At 51.9% G+C, this 7,580-nt stretch overlaps 1 protein-coding gene across 3 annotated transcripts in view; it reads left to right on the top strand.

Moving 5' to 3' along the window:
- Positions 1-7,580, top strand: part of LOC105501662 (macrophage-capping protein) — a 19,937-nt gene that overhangs the window by 1,631 nt on the left and 10,726 nt on the right. For 2 of the 3 annotated variants that reach the window (XM_011927670.1, XM_011927672.1), the window contains exon 1: positions 2,133-2,356. The exons of the other annotated variant lie outside the window; for it this stretch is intronic. The gene's annotated coding sequence lies outside the window, so the exon portion shown is untranslated. Of the gene's footprint in view, positions 1-2,132; positions 2,357-7,580 lie in introns of those variants that run through there. 3 annotated transcript variants of the gene reach the window in all.

Raw genomic sequence — 7,580 nt, 5'->3', positions numbered from 1 at the left:
GTACATGTGCAGGTTTGTTATGTAGGTAAACTCGTGTCTTGAGGCTTTGTTGTACAGATTATTTTGTCTCCCCGGTATTAAGCCTAGTACCCATTAGTTATTTTCCTGAATCTCTCCTTCCTCCCACCCTCCACCAAACTACCCTATTATTATTGTTATTATTTTTTGAGACAGAGTCTTGCCCAGTCACCCAGGCTGGAGTGCAATGGCACGATCTTGGCTCACTGCAACCTCCGCCTCCTGGGTTCAAGTGATTCTCCTGCCTCGGCCTCCTGAATAGCTGAAATTACAGGCGTGTGCCACCACCCCTGGCTAATTTTTTGTATCTTTAGTAGAGATGGGGGTTTCATCTTGCTGGCCAGGCTGGTCTCGAACTCCTGACCTCGTGACCCACCTGCCTCGGCCTCCCAAAGTGCTGGGATTACAGGTGTGAGCCACCGTGCCTGGCCCACACTACCCTATTTTTAAGGCTGGCAGTTTGGTCATGGAGACACTTGGATGCTAGCTATAGACCATGTTCTTTGGGGAGAACATTTAACTTCCTGTCTTGCTCTAGTGAAATTTTATCAATTTCGTTTCAATAAGAAACATTCATCCAGCTTTTTTTTTTTTTTGAGATGGAGTCTTGCTTTGTCTCCCAGGCTGGAGTGCAGTGTCGCCATCTCCGCTCTCTGCAGCCTCCGCCTCCTGGGTTCAAGCAATTCTTTTGCTTCAGCATCTGCAGTAGCTGGGATTACAGGCACCCATGACCATGCCTGGCTAATTTTTGTATTTTTAGTAGAGACCGGGTTTCACTGTGTTGGCCAGGCTGGTCTTGAACTCCTGACCTCAGGTAATCAGCCTGCCTCAGTTTCCCAAAGTGCTGGGATTACCGGAGTGAGCCACCATGCCCAGCCCATCCAGTACTGTATTTTCTCCAGACTTTTCCCATGCAGTCAAATAATGAGGTTTGGTTTGAAGGTCTGCTAATTAGGAGGACTTGTTCCAGATTTTGCTCCAGTGCCCCCAGGCCTTGACCCTGAACCTGGAGCCTTGTCTCAAGCGAGGCTGCTGACCAATACCTTTCCAGGACAGGTCAGCTTGGCTCCAAGTGTGGCAGAGGAGCCACGCTTGTGTGGCTGCATAACTGGGTGCTCACTTTCTCCTGGAGCCTCATACCGAGTCCGCTCATCCTTCCCCCAGGGATTCAGAAGGGAACGGGAGCCTCCCTTGCAGCGGCTTCCGCTCCCTGTGTGTTTGTGGGCAGTCTCTTGTGCTCTCAGGACCTCAGTGTCCTCCGGAAAGCCAGTGAGTTGGAGGAGACGTGCTTTAGGGTGTGGTCTCGGGTCCGGTGACTGTGATGTAGGAAGGATAGTTGCCCCGGGTCAACTCAGGATGGGCTGTCTCTCAGAGGGCCCAAGGCCCAGAAGGCATGATGATAAACATCTGGTGAATGAGAAGCAGACCAATGGGTAGAGACCCGAGAGGCTTCATTGTGGCATGCGAAAGATGGCAAAGAATGTTATGGCCTCAGCCACTTCCTGAGAACTGAGCTTAGCCAGGCGCAGTAGCCCATGCCTGTAATCTCAGCACTTTGGGAGGCCGAAGTGGAAGGATTGCTTCAGCTCAGGAGTTCTAGACCAGCCTGGGTAGCAAGACTCTGTGTCCAGAAAAAATGAAAAAATTACTTGGGCATGTTGGTGCAGGCATGTGGTCTCAGCTGCTCAGGAGGCTGAGGCAGGAGGATGGCTTGAGCCCAGGGGATCAAGGCTGCAGTTAGCTGTGATCATGCCACTGCACTCCAGCTTGTGTGACAGAGCGAGCCCTGTCTCAGAAAAAAAAAATCAAAACCAAAAAACTGATCTTAAAAAACATCAAACACTTGCTTTTGGGGCAAGGAGAAAGACAAGTTGAGGGAGGAGGAAAAAGTGATGTGGAGCCAATGACCCTGCCCAGGAAATGTGACTAACCCAGCAGCGGTGGGGGCTGTGCAGCACCTGCTCCAGGCCCCGAATGGAGAGCATGGCTTTCCTTGCTGGTCTCAGACTCAGCGATGCCCTCCCTGATCTGCCTTGGCAGTGACCTGCAGCCGGCTGAGGCCATTGTGATGGCGCTATGTGGACCTCCAGCCTCCCTGTGGGCCCCTCTGAGGAGACGGCCTGGCATACCCACTGCCCACCCCAGCGCTTGCTCTTCTGCTTCAGGCCTACTGGCCTCCCAGCACCGCCTGCCCCTCCCTGTCGGGGGACATCGCCTCCACACCGGCTGGGGAAGGAGCCCAGGGGTGGGGCTGGTGGGTGGAGCAGGCAGAGAAGTAAGAGGGAAGTGAGAAGCCGGGTGGGGCAGGCTGGAAGGAAGACGAACCTACGAAGCAGAAGTAGGAGCAAGAAAGGAAGGTAGGAGTGTTGAAAGGTGAAGGTGGCAGGGTGGCTGCCAGCGAGGCTAGCTGGTACCCTCCTGGGTGGGCAGGCGAGGGCTGGCGGTGGTGGTCTGGGAACAGAGACCCACATTTCTGGATATCACTTTGTGCCGGGGTGGTGTTCCCTCAGCCCGCTGTCCTGCCAGCCTAATGCCAGGCTCCAGGCACCTGATCTGATGGCAGCCGCGAAGCTGCCCGGGAGGATGGGTGGGCTGTGCCCACGCTGCACATGGAAGAACTCTTGGGTCAGGGCTTGTCCCAGCTGTGCCAGACCTCCTGAAAGAGGCCACCACACTGCTCCTGAAGGCCCTCAGCCAGACGGGAGGTGAAATCAGATTAGATGCTGCCTGTCCCCAAGACAGGACTGTGGTGTGACTGGCTATTTGGTTGAGAGTGGCTTGCGGAGGGGGCAGAGCAGTCCTAGCCATTTGAATTCAAATGCAAGTGGTACATTTGATTAGTTTGCAAACTCTGGAAGACCTTGGCTAAGGGTCTAGGTGGACTGTCTGAGGTAGGCTGTGGGGAGGGAGGAAGTGGTGGAACCTGGGGAAGGGTAGGAGACCTATTTGGTATCGGGGGAAAAACCATTTGGAATCCCCAAATGGGGCCTCTGGACCCGGATTCTGAGAATGCCATGTCCCAGGCTGGGAGATTCCGTGTGGTTTCTCGTGTGGACACCTACCTCTCCACGCCTTCTCCAGGAGAAGGGGAGGTGCTGTTTCATTTCACACCTAGGGACAAGCAGGGACTGTGAAGGGAAGAGACCTGTTGGGGGTCAGTGGAATCAGGATCTGAGGAAGGCAAAGGTACCACTGGACCCCGGCAGGATTTTTGTCCCTCTGACGGCTGTCAAGTCTTTCCTTAAAGGTGTGTGTAACGGCAACCCCCTCTCCCAGGTCCCCCAGTGTGTCCTCAAAGACAGCCTAAGTCAGGACCATGGGACAGCCAGCGGGGCTTGCCTCCTCCCCACCCCCAGCCCCATGGCAGTGTGATGGGACCTCTAGCCCCTGCTGGCTGCCTCCTGGGGCTGCTCCAGCCTGTCCCAGCCTTTTGAAATCCTGGGCTATCCCTTAGGTGCCACCCCAGTCTAATAATCGGAGCCCAGCAGGTCCAGTTAATGGAATGCATTCTCTGAGCACCTGCATGAGGTTCCAGCTACATCCAGAGGCAAAATACACTTCCTGCCCGATAGGACCCTACAGTGTGGTGGTGGAGATGGGCAGCAGGTCCGTAACTTACCACACTATGGCAGAGTGGGGAAAAGTAAAGTCTTTAAGAGGTGTAGAAGAGGCTGTTTGGTAAGGTGGTGAGTTCCCCATCACTGGAAGCCTTCAAGAAGAGCATGGTAAGGGATGCTATAGAAGAGATTTCTGCACTATGCGTGTGTGGGTATGTGTAGGGCAGTGCAGGCAGAGCAGGACTAGATAAGAACTTTAGCACTTTCTAATGCGGACATCTGTGATTCTGTGACATTCCCCACCTAGAGGAAATTTGTCTGCGGTTTCACTGGGTGCGATGGCTCCCTTGTCTACTCCACCCTGCAGCTAAACCATGAAACATGGGCTATTCTTTGTCTCTGTGCACCTCTCCCCCAGTGCCAAGCCCCCAGCACAGACCATGAGCGGAATTGAATAGACTCATTCCCGGGCTGCTTGAGGAACAGAGGCGTCCGGTATGTCCTCCGTGCCGTCACGTGCCACCATGCTTCAGTTGAGACACGAAGCAGCCAGGTTATGCTGTAAAATAGGCTAAAGTATGTGCTCCCAGGGGAGAGGGCTGGGAGAACTCCCAGAGAAGGCGGAGGCCACTGAATGTCCTGGAAGTTTCCTTGGACAGCTGGGGCTTGATACAGGCCTGGAAGGATGAGGAACCCCCCCCTTTTTTTTTTTCTGAGATGGAGTCTTGCTCTGTTGCCCAGGCTAGAGTGCAGTGGTACCATCATTTCAGCACACTGCAACCTCAGCCTCCTGGGTTCCAGTGATTCTCCTGCCTCGGCCTCCTGAGTAGTTGGAACTACAGGCACGCACCACCATGCCTGGCTAATTTTGTGTTTTTAGCAGAGATGAGGTTTCACCATGTTGGCCAGGCTGGTCTTGAACTCCTGACCTCAGGTGATCCACCCGCCTCAGCCTTCCAAAGTGCTGGGATTACAGGCGTGAGCCACTGCGCCCAGCCTAGGATGAGGGAGCTTTAATGGATATAAGGGTGAACGTGGACACTGAGGAAGCTCGAGGAGCTGTGGGCTTGGACAGAGGGCTGGGAAAGGGGAAAGAATGAAAGGCCAGAGGTTAGGGTGGACCCTTCCCCAGGAGAGACTGGAACAAAAGGTCTTGGGACAGGGATCTGATGAGGCAGCAGGAGTTTCAGCCCTGACCAAGCATTAGAGTCATCTGGAGCTTCTCAGACACTGACATCCAGGCTCCACCCAGAGAGTCTGGTTTTAATGAGTCCAATACGGAAGCTAGACACTGGAGTTTTTCTTTCTTATTTTTCTGTAGATTACTCTCACTCTGTCACCCAGGCTGGAGTGCAGTGGTGTGATTTCGGCTTACTACAACCTCCACCTCCCAAGTTCAAGCAATTCTTGTGCTGCAACCTCCCAAGTAGCTAGGATTACAGGCATGTGCCACCACACCCAGCTAATTTTTGTATATTTTGTAGAGACAGGGTTTCACCATGTTGCCCGGGCTGGTCTTGAACTCCTGAGCTCAAGCATTCCACCCACCTCGGCCTCCCAAAGTGCTGGAATTATAGGTGTGAGCCACCATGCCTGGCTGGCACTGGGGTTTTTCAAAAGCCCCCAAATGATTCTAATGTACAGGCGAGCATTTGACACTGTTCTGGACAGAATTCACTGGAAGTACTACCATCACTTTGAACATATGTTCACAGTATGGGTGATCAAGCCTCACTCCAGACCTGTGGAATCAGATCCTCAGACCAGGGGCCTGGGCACTGTTAAAGAAAAAAAAAATGGACCGGGCGTAGTGGCTTATGCCTGTAATCCTAGCACTTTGGGAGGCCAAGGTGGGTGATCAACTGAGGTCAGGACTTCAAGACCAGCCTGGCCGACATGGTGAAACCTCATCTCTACTAACAGTACAAAAAATTAGCCAGGCGTGATGGTACATGCCTCTAATCCCACTGCACAGGAGGCTGAGGCAGGAGAATTGCTTGAACTCAGGAAGCAGAGGTTGCAATGAGCTGAGACAGTGCCACTGCACTGCAGCCTGGGCAGCAGAGTGAGACTCTGTCTCAAAAACAAAAAAAAGAAAGAAAATTACTAAGAGGAAATGTCAAGGATAAAGAGATTCTGGCTAGACTGACCTAATAGGATTTTTTTTTTTTTGAGACCGAGTTTCACTCTTGTTGCCCAGGCGGGAGTGTAATGGCGTGATCTCGGCTCACCACAACCTCTGCCTTCCAGGTTCAAGTGATTCTCCTACCTCAGCCTCCTGAGTAGCTGGGATTACAGGCATGCGCCATGACGCCCAGCTAATTTTGTATTTTTAGTAGAGATGGGGTTTCTCCATGTTGGTTAGGCTGGTCTGGAACTCCCGACCTCAGGTGATCTGCCCGCCTTGGCCTCCCAAAGTACTGGGTTACAGGCATGAGCCACTGTGCCCGGCCCCTAACAGGATTCTTGCTTAATACAGGCCAGAGTGATCAGACATTACAGGGGCGGTGGGGGCAGGGGGATGAGGAACCCATTCAGATATCAACGATTATCAGATTGACCAGATATCAAGGGTAGGGGGTTCTGGCTAAATGGCCTTAGCAGGGTTCTTTTGCTAAAACTGGATTTTACAAGCACACAGATGGGCCTACGGGGAGGTTCAGAAGCCTGATTAAAGTTTGGCAAAGCAAAGAATATTTTTCAGTACCAACATTTTAATCAGGTCCCATGGTCATTCTAATGGGCAGCCAAACTCCTTTCTTTTCTTTTTTCTTTTTTTTTTTTTTTTGAGACCAAGTCTTGCTCCATTGCCGAGGCTGGAGTGCAGTGGCACAGATCTTGGCTCACTGCAATCTCCACCTCCCGGGTTCAAGTGATTTCCAGATAATTTTTGTGCTTTTAGTAGAGACGGGGTTTCACCATGTTGGCCAGGCTGGTCTCGAACTCCTGACCTCAAGTAATCCGCCCACCTCGGCCTCCCAAAGTGCTAGGATTACAGGCCTGAGCCACTGCACCCGGCCTGCCAGACCCCTTTCATCCAAACCCTGATGTGGCTCTCTGGCATGTTGGCTGCCTGATTTTGAGTTAAACACAGAATGAAAAATAGTAAAGCTGACAATTGGTGCACTCCATGTCTCACTCCTGAGCTCTCCCTGATAGCTTCAGCTTGGGGCAGCCACTTCACCATCTCAGGCCTGGGTCACAGGCCGGGCTGCCTGTTGCAGGGGATGTGGACATAGCATGTGATCCTCTGTGGGATGGAGAAACCTTAAAGTTTCCCTCTGCAAACCTCTGCTCTCTGTGGCTCCTCCTCCAGAATCGTGGTGCCAAAATATGCCTCCCACTATTTTATAGGTTGGGAAAGGAAAAGGAAAGTCATAATTCACACAGCATTTCATATCCACTATCACTGCCCTTGACCTGTCCCTCTTTGTTTCCTACTCAGACTTAATACCTTCTGCTCTGTCATCTACCTTCCCCTGACCCCCGACTTCCCTGGCCCCCGCCAAATGTTGCACTTCCTGATCCTGCTGCCCCAGCCCCCAAGAATCTCCTGATGGTGCCAACTTGCATTTTTACCTTCCAATTCCCCAAGCCCTTACCCCGTGCCACTGGGGCTCACCTTACACAAACTCTGTCCGAATGGATGCACAGCATGAATTGTATTATGTACAAAGTACATGCTGGCTCTGTGATCTCTGCATTTTGAGCCAAAAAAAGAAATCCTCTAGTGATGGGAACTTATGAAAGCGACAGTGAGTGGAGCTGTAGCTGTTGCATTTTCTGAATTTTTTAAAAAGATAATTTTTTTAAAAAAATGCTTGTGTTTAGCATTTTTTCCTTTGAATGACTTTTGTCCAGAAAAAGTTGCTCCCATTGGCCCACAGAATAATTCTGATGTTCATCATTCTGGCATTTGAGGGAAGCTGGGCGTACAGAATTGATAGCTGATGCCTGGGAGTGGGTGAAATTTCCCAGGGAGGGAGTTTAGAATTAGAGCAGCCA

This window comes from Colobus angolensis, unplaced genomic scaffold (assembly GCF_000951035.1).
Source record: "Colobus angolensis palliatus isolate OR3802 unplaced genomic scaffold, Cang.pa_1.0 Scaffold739, whole genome shotgun sequence".
NCBI classification, from domain to species: Eukaryota; Metazoa; Chordata; class Mammalia; order Primates; family Cercopithecidae; genus Colobus; species Colobus angolensis.
Note: the sequence above shows the minus strand (reverse complement) of the source record. Positions and strands in the feature narration are given on the sequence as shown.